The sequence below is a fragment of the Mus musculus genome, chromosome 16 (genome assembly GCF_000001635.26).
Source record: "Mus musculus strain C57BL/6J chromosome 16, GRCm38.p6 C57BL/6J".
Classification (NCBI taxonomy): domain Eukaryota; kingdom Metazoa; phylum Chordata; class Mammalia; order Rodentia; family Muridae; genus Mus; species Mus musculus.
This window is the reverse complement of record NC_000082.6, coordinates 55,586,358-55,595,494: the sequence shown is the minus strand read 5'-3', so window position 1 is coordinate 55,595,494 and position 9,137 is coordinate 55,586,358. Positions and strand designations below refer to the sequence as shown.

At 37.8% G+C, this 9,137-nt stretch overlaps 1 non-coding gene across 1 annotated transcript; it reads left to right on the top strand.

The window, feature by feature from the left end:
• The first annotated feature begins 606 nt into the window (after window positions 1–606).
• Window positions 607–713, top strand: Gm23003. Its single transcript, XR_003952051.1, has one exon. It is a non-coding gene; the product is annotated as a U6 spliceosomal RNA (small nuclear RNA).
• Window positions 714–9,137: the final 8,424 nt, after the last annotated feature.

The following is a 9,137-nucleotide window of genomic DNA, read 5'->3' as shown; positions in this document are numbered from 1 at the left end:
CTGAACAGAACACCCATAGCAGGATGTGAGGCTGCTGTTTCAAAGGCTCCAAGATACAGCTAGCTGATTTTACAGAAGTCCTTGTCATATTTCTCTGTTCTGTGTGCAGCTACCTTGCCTGGATTATCAATTTCATGAAAATTAGGCCCCAAGTCTTCCTCATTTTGCATCTTCAGATTCCAGAACTATGTTTAAGAGGTAACTGTCTCCTACTAAGCACTTATTTGAACTGAGAAATGAATAGATATGCCACCAAGGTATGAATAGGATACAATCACTAAATGGTTGAGTTTCAAGTTTAGGAGATCAAAGCAACTCTTGAAACCATTCAAGTAAGGTGGGTTTCAATGTGAGCTCATTATTTAAGTAAAATATAGAGAAATATACCTATATATATATTTGTGATTCTTTTGCATAAAATTATTGATAAGCATTTCTTAGTGCTATTAAAAATTCTAAGAAACACTAATTTTACATAGTATTTATTGAATACATTTATGTATTAAGTATTGTTTCTCTTAAGCTTTTTTCTAATTTTCAATATGTATTTTAACAATTTTAAAAAAGAATTTATTAGGTATTTTCTTCATTTACATTTCAGATGTTGTGCTCATTTCGGTAGCACATATACTAAAATTGGAATGATACAGAGAAGATTAGCATGGCCCCTAAGCAAAAATGACACACAAATTCCTGAAGCGTTCCATATTTTTAAGCTCTAACCACAGACAACTATAACAACTAACTCCAGAGATTACCAGATGGCAAAAGGCAAACGTAAGAATCTTACTAACAGAAACCAAGACCACTCACCATCATCAGAACGCAGCACTCCCACCCCACCCAGTCCTGAGCACCCCAACACACCTGAAAAGATAGACCCGGATTTAAAAGCATATCTCATGATGATGGTAGAGGACATCAAGAAGGACCTTAATAACTCACTTAAAGAAATATAGGAGAACACTGCTAAACAGGTAGAAGACCCTAAAGAGGAAGCACAAAAATCCCTTAAAGAATTGCAGGAAAACACAACCAATCAGGTGATGGAATTGAATAAAACCATCCAAGACCTAAAAAGGGAAGTAGACACAATGAAGAAAACCCAAAGTGAGGCAACGGTGGAGATAGAAACCCTAGGAAAGAAATCAGGAACCATAGATGTGAGCATCAGCAACAGAATACAAGAAATAGAAGAGAGAATCTCAGGTGCAGAAGATTCCATAGAGAACATTGGCACAATAATCAAAGAAAATACAAAATACATTTCAGGTGTTATCCCAAAAGTCCTCCATACCCTCACCCACCCACTCCCCTACCCACCAACTCCCACTTCTTGGCCCTGGCAGTCCCCTGTACTGAGGCATATAAAGTTTGCAAGACCAAGGGGCCTCTCTTCCCAATGATGGCTGACTAGGCCATCTTCTGATACATATGCAGCTAGAGACACGAGCTCCAGGAATACTGTTTAGTTCATATTGTTGTTCCACCTATAGGGTTGCAGACCCCTTTAGCTCCTTGGGTACTTTCTCTAGCTCCTCCATTGGGGGCCCTGTGATCCATCCAATAGCTGACTGTGAGCATCCACTTCTTTGTTTGCTAGGGCCCGGCATAGCCTCACAACAGACAGCTATATCAGGGTCCTTTCAGAAAAATCTTGCTAGTGTATGCAGTGGTGTCAGTATTTGGAGGCTGATTATGGGATGGATCCCCGGGTGTGGCAGTCTCTAGATGGTCCATCCTTTCGTCTCAGCTCCAAACTTTGTCTCTGTAACTCCTTCCATGGGTGTTTTGTTCCCAATTCTAAGAAGGGGCAAAGTGTCCACACTTTGGTCTTTGTTCTTCTTGAGTTTCATGTGTTTTGCAAATTGTATCTTGTATCTTGGGTATTCAAAGTATCTGGGTTAATATCCACTTATCAGTGAGTACATATCATGTGAGTTCTTTTGTGATTGGGTTACCTCACTCAGGATGATGTCCTCCAGGTCCATCCATTTGCCTAGGAATTTCATAAATTCACTCTTTTTAATAGCTGAGTAGTACCCCATTGTGTAAATGTACCACATTTTCTGTATCCATTCCTCTGTTGAGGGAGATCTGGGTTCTTTCCAGCTTCTGGCGATTATAAATGAGGCTGCTATGAACATAGTGGAGCATGTGTCCTTCTTACTGGTTGGAACATCTTCTGGATATATGCCCAGGAGAGGTACTGTGGGATCCTCCGGTAGTACTCTGTCCAATTTTCTGAGGGTCCAGACTGATTTCCAGAGTGGTTGTACAAGCTTGCAATCCCACCAACAATGGAGGAGTGTTCCTCTTTCCCCACATCCTCTCCAGCATCTGCTGTTACCTGAATTTTTGATCGTAGTCATTCTGACTGGTGGAGGTGGAATCTCAGGGACTAGACAGGCTGCCTACTTTCTCCCTACCTATTCAACATAGTACTTGAAGTCCTAGCCAGAGCAATTTGACAACAAAAGGAGATCCAGGGGATACAAATTGGAAAGGAAAAAGTCAAAATATCACTTTTTGCAGATGATATGATAGTATATATAAGCAACCCTAAAAATTCCACCAGAGAACTCCTAAACCTGATAAACAACTTCAGTGCAGTAGCTGGTAATAAAATTAACTCAAACAAGTCAATGGCCTTTCTGTACACAAAGGATAAACAGGCTGAAAAAGAAATTAGGGAAACAACACCCTTCACAATAGTCACAAATAATATAAAATACCTTGCCGTGACTCTAACTAAGGAAGTGAAAGATCTGTATGATAAGAACTTCAAGTCTCTGAAGAAAGAAATTAAAGAAGATCTCAGAAGATGGAAAGATCTCCCATGCTCATGGATTGGCAGGATCAATATTGTAAAAATGGCTATCTTGCCAAAAGCAATCTACAGATTCAATGCAATCCCCATCAAAATTCCAACTCAATTCTTCAACGAATTAGAAGGAGCAATCTGCAAATTCATCTGGAATAACAAAAAACCTAGGATAGCAAAAATTCTTCTCAAGAATAAAAGTACCTCTGGTGGAATCACCATGCCTGACCTAAAGCTGTACATCAGAGCAATTGTGATAAAAACTGCATGGTACTGGTATAGGGACAGACAAATAGACCAATGGAATAGAATTGAAGACCCAGAAATGAACGCACACACCTATGATCACTTGATCTTTGACAAGGGAGCTAAAACCATCCAGTGGAAAAAAAAGACAGCATTTTCAACAAATGGTGCTGGCACAACTGGCAGTTATCATATAGAAGAATGCGAATTGATCCATTCCTATCTCCTTGTACTAAGGTCAAATCTAAGTGGATCAAGGAACTCCACATAAAACCAGAGATAGTGAAACTTATAGAGGAGAAAGTGGGGAAAAGCCTTGAAGATATGGGCACAGGGGAAAAATTACTGAATAGAACAGCAATGGCTTGTGCTGTAAGATCGAAGATTGACAAATGGGACCTCATAAAATTGCAAAGTTTCTGTAAGGCAAAAGACACTGTCAATAAGACAAAAAGGCCACCAACAGATTTTGAAAGGATCTTTACCTATCCTAAATCAGATAGAGGACTAATATCCAATATATATAAAGAACTCAAGAAGGTGGACTCCAGAAAATCAAATAACCCCATTAAAAAATGGGCCTCAGAATTGAACAAAGAATTCTCACCTGAGGAATACCGAATGGCAGAGAAGCACCTGAAAAAATGTTCAACATCCTTAATCATCAGGGAAATGCAAATCAAAACAACCCTGAGATTCCACCCATTTAACAATTTTTATTGTTACTTGTATACTCATTCCATAACACTTATGAAACACAAATATTCATTCAGTTATATCTCTCTAAATCCATGTGTTAAAATGCAGTTCTTAACAAAACTCCCAGATTGTTCTTAACAGAAATAGGAGAAAAAAAATCTTAAAATTCTTATGGAAGCACAAAATATTCTAGATAGCCAAAGTAAATCTTGAGCAAAATGAAAATCTTGGAGTTATCACCTGATTTCAGGTTAAACTATGGAGTCATAGTAACAAAAAAACAGCTTGGTATGGTAGAGGGAAATGATGTAATTATTTTTATTTTCAAAAATAAAGAATATTAAAAACACACTAATAGCTGGGCAGTGATGACTCATGCCTTTTATCCCAGCACTTGGGAGGCAGAGGCAGACAGATTTCTGAGTTCCAGGCCAGCCTGGTCTACAGAGTGAGTTCTAGGTCAGCCAAGGCTACACAGAGAAACTCTTTGTCTCAAAAAAAACCAACCAAACAAAAAACTCCATCCTATACTGAGTACCTTTTATACAAAATTCTTTCTGTATTTTGAAGCTATTTAACTATGAGGTCCAATGATAGAAAATACTGTATTATAATGTATATGTTTATGTATATAATTGAATAAAGCCAATAAAAAGTAAAAATCTCTGTACCCCTCCTCCCTTCCCTCCCTTCCCTCCCTTCCCTCCCTTTCCTCCCTTCCCTCCCTCCCTCCTTCTTCTCTCTTTCTCTCCTTTCTTTCCTTCCTTCTTTCCTTTTTGAACCAAAGTCTTACTTTGTAGTCCAGGATGACCTCAAACTCATGGTGGTCCTCCTGCTTCAGCCTCTCAAATTTTGGGAGACAAATGTAAGTGAACAAGTCTGGCTCATGTGTCGATATTTCTTAAATTAGTTTCTTAAAATGTGGACGTTTCACTTTTGGTTCTATGTGCAGATTCTTGCTCAGCTTGTAAATTTCATGGCAATCAGATACCAAATCTTCCTAGTTTTGATGTCTTCAGATTCCCAGGCTATCCTTTATAGATAGCTCTTACATATGATGCATTTATTTGAACTAATGAATGAGCGGGTATGCCACTAAGCTCTGAGAGCCAGGATAGAATGGCCTCATGGTTGAATTTCAACTCTAGGGATTGTTCTTAAAAAAAAAAATTACATTTACATTTTTACCTGAATTTTGTTTTATCTACAGAACTGGCTTAAGTATCACTTATAGACTCAAATCTTAATTATCACATGTTAAAATAATGATCCTGGTTCGTGACTGTGGAGGTCACATAAATCCAGAGGCCTCACAATGCTTTGAATTTTCACTTACTCTGGGTTCAAAGAAAGAAATGGAAATGTGGCTGATATGTGAACCCTCCTAAGGTTGGGCAGTCCAATCTCAGAGAGGAGAGGTTAAGGGCAGTGGGGGGAAGAAGAAGAAGAAGAAGAAGAAGAAGAAGAAGAAGAAGAAGAAGAAGAAGAAGAAGAAGAAGAAGAAGAAGAAGAAGAAGAAGAAAGAGAGAGAGAGAGAGAGAGAGAGAGAGAGAGAGAGAGAGAGAGAGAGAGAGAGTTAGTTCTGGTAGGTTGTGGCAAACAGAAGGATGATAGTGTCTATGAAGGAGTTTCTCATATTGGTGACTGCATATACCCCAAAGTTAAGCTGATTAATGAATTTCAGTACTGCCCTTACAATTTAGATTTTGCCCTTTAGCGATGGAGTATTGTTATAGCTGTTCCCTTCTTATGAATTAATCTATGGTTCTAACATGTGAATAAAATAGAATTAATTCAAATCTGCAATTCCTCTTCTAGTTCCATTCTAGTGACACTTCCCATTCTTCTGTTACTTGTCTGCTTTCCCTGCCAATGCCTGCTCCATCAGCACTGGCAGACCCACTTTGCCATAGACAACAGGAACCTGAACTGCTTCAGGGTTTTCCCCTTGCCTTGCATCCCCCCAGGTAGCTGTTGCCTACAGACTGATTGGTGCCAGACTATGAAACTCAGTAGACTTGCTCAAGGAAGAGGCACCATTAGGTTTAAATCTCAGTTCAGCAAACTGTCTTTCAAGACACGGACTAAAATGTCACTCTCCAGCTGGGGTCTTCCTCTATCCTTGGTTGTCTCTTCTACTTTTGCACCATGGTCTGCTGCAAGCACTTCCTCAATAAGTTATTTGCATTAAGTCCTTGTTCTGTTATAGGGTCTGTTTGGGGAAAATCTGGCCTGAAAGATTCTGCTTTCAAGTGTGTTTGCATTTTCTTTTCTTTCCTTTTTTTTTTTTTAAATCTATAAGCATCTTTAGAAAATTGAAATTCCACCCCACACACAAACACCCACTCTTACTCTGTTTTATATTAGTGTCAAACATATTATTAGTGGGCATATAGTCTTTCATTGGGGTCTAAGTTTCATTAATAGTTTTGGATTGTGAGGTATTTATGTTGTTTTAATTTATAAACAATTCTATGACAACTCAGTCTTTTCCTCATTTTATTATTCTATGAAGTATTCACAAGACACACATGTTCCTATTTAAACTGACAAATTTTTTCATATTTTTATTGTGTCCATATCTTGAAATTTGTATGCTTTATGGGATAGCCAAGTCAAGATAACTAGCATGTACATTATTACATAACCGTTTGAAATGTTGTGTTAGTGAGGGTTTCTATTGCTTCAACAAAACACCATGACCAAAAAACAAGTTGGGGACAAACGGTCTTAATTCAGCTTATACTTCCACATTGCTGTTCATTACCAAAGGAAGTCACGACAGGAACTCACACAGGGCAGAAACCTGGAGGCAGGAGCTGATGCAGAGGCCATGGAGTGGTACAGCTTATAGTCTTGCTTCCCCTGGCTTGCTCAGCCTGCTTTCTTATAGAAGCCAGGACTATCATCCATACCATCCCCCACTGATCACTAGTTGAGAAAATGCCTTTTAGCTGGATCTCATGGAGGTATTTCCTCACCTGAGACTCTTTTTTCTCTTGTGTCAATCTGACACCAAACAGGGCAGTACAAGTATCTTAGCAATTTCAAGAATTATCATGAACTATATTTATCATGTTATAGATATGTTTATTTTTTGAATTTGTTCCTGCTGGTGGAATTTTGCACCTTTGACCAACACCTTCCTAACATCTGCTAAGCCTGCCACCCTGGTATCTGTCATTCTATTATTGTTTGTCTTTAACTTTTCTAGAATCTTGGCCTTGGTTTCATCATCCAGCTAAGACTAGCCTTGAGCTCCTAATCCTCCTGCCTCTGCCTTTTAAGAGTTGACATTTGTGGCTTAATTTGCATTGCTCAGATGATTAGGGAGGCTGAACATTTTTCAATAAGCTTATTGGTCTTTTATGTGGCTACTTAAGAGAAATATCAATTCATGTCCTTTCCCCATTTATAAACTGTTATTTGTTTAATTGTTGAGTTGTTTGATGTATTTCAGAAATTAATTTGTTTTCTGGTATGTAGATTGCAAATATTTTCTACTATTATATGAAACTTTTTATACGTTGAATAACTTTAAAAGACACTACTGGCTAAACACACTAAGTTTACTATCAACTTTAGAAATGCTGAAAAAAATTGAAACAGTTAAAGTCATAGGTACCCTACAATAATGATGATGGTAGAAATAATAGAAATAACCATTATGATAACAACTATCTATTGCCACTTACACTATTTTCTGTTAGGTATTGTGTTAGATGCTTCACCAAAATTATTGATTTAGTATGTACACATGAACACCCACACAGTAGTTCTAGTACATTGACTATTTTAGAGAGAAAAAGTGAGCTAAAGTGGTATTGCTTTTACAAATAAATGTGGAAGTTAGATGGGGTTGTGTGAAGAAAGAAATGAACATGAATGGAGTATGTTCTACATACTCAACAGTTGTCAATAAAAGGCATAGAGTCTGATAAGAGACTCTTCTCTTGATATATCAGTGGTCTAAAGTAGGTACTTAAAGTGGGAGAAAGAATAAAGAAGACAGGCAGCCAGATAGGATCAGCTGGTCCTCAGATCTCTATTACTCTGTGCTGCACATGAAGTTTCTAACTTTATATCAGATAGATAGACCTAGAAGAATTCCTAGTAATTTTTGGGTTTACATAGAAAAAAAATATTACTTAAAAAAAAAACAAAAAACTTTTGTGAGTAATTTAAATAAAAGAAGGTTTATATTTGGACCAAATTGTGGAACTTTCGAATGGATTTTCCTCAAGACAAACTACTTATCAGTAGATTATCATGTTATGTGTATGTTCTGCTTCCTGTGACTTATTCCAAAGGTAATTTCTTTATGTGTTATAACGATAGAACAAAGTACAATTTACAACCCGCCTTACATTAATCTGGTCAAACTAGTTAACCCAGTTATTTTAGGTTGAGTGATAAAGTTTTATAATATTGAAGGACTATAAGGAAATAGGAAATGTAACTATGGTTGGCATTTACGTAGAAGCTTTCTGTTCCTGTGGACTTTAACAATATGTTATAATTTTATAAGAATATAAAATGGAAGCCAGGCGTGGCTCACACCTTTAATCCCAGCACTCGGGAGGCAGAGGCAGACGGATCTCTGAGTTTGAGGCCAGTCTGGTCTACAGAGTGAGTTCCAAGGCAGCCAAGGCTACACAGAGAGAAACCCTGTCTTAAAAAACCAAAAAAAAACAAAACAAAACAAAACAAAACAAAAAAAAACAACAAAAAAAAGAATATAAAATGGAATCATTTTGAGCTTAAACTATGACTTCAGCAGAAAAGAAATCTTGAAATTGCTCTACAACAAACAGAATATAACGAGTTTGTGATGTAGACACACACCATCTTAAGGAAACAAAGCGGGAGCAAGTGAACAAAGAAGAGGGTCAAGAAAAAAACCTTAAAAGTGAATCCTTAGGCCATACTCGTGATGAGAATTTACAGGTGTAGCTTTTAACATCCACAGGAGACACAATATTCAGCAAAATCCCTGTCCCTCTGGCTCTTACAGTCTTTCATTCTCTCTTTCTCTCTTTCCCTCTTTCTTTCTTTCTTTCTTTCTTTCTTTCTTTCTTTCTTTCTTTCTTTCTTTCTTTCTTTCTTTCTTTCTTTCCTTCCTTCCTTTCTTCCTTCCTTTGTTCTTTCCTTCTTTCTTTCTCTCTCTCTTTCTTCCTTTCTTCCTTCCTTTCTTCTTTAACTTTTAAAAAATTATTTTATTTATTTGCATTCCAAAAGTTGCCCTCTGCCCCATGCCTCCTCCCCAAGTTCTTCATCCTATTTCCCCGACCCTGCCTCTGAGAGGATGCTCCCACACCCACCCTCCCACTCCCAGATCATCCCCACCAGCATCCCTCTTCCCTGGGGC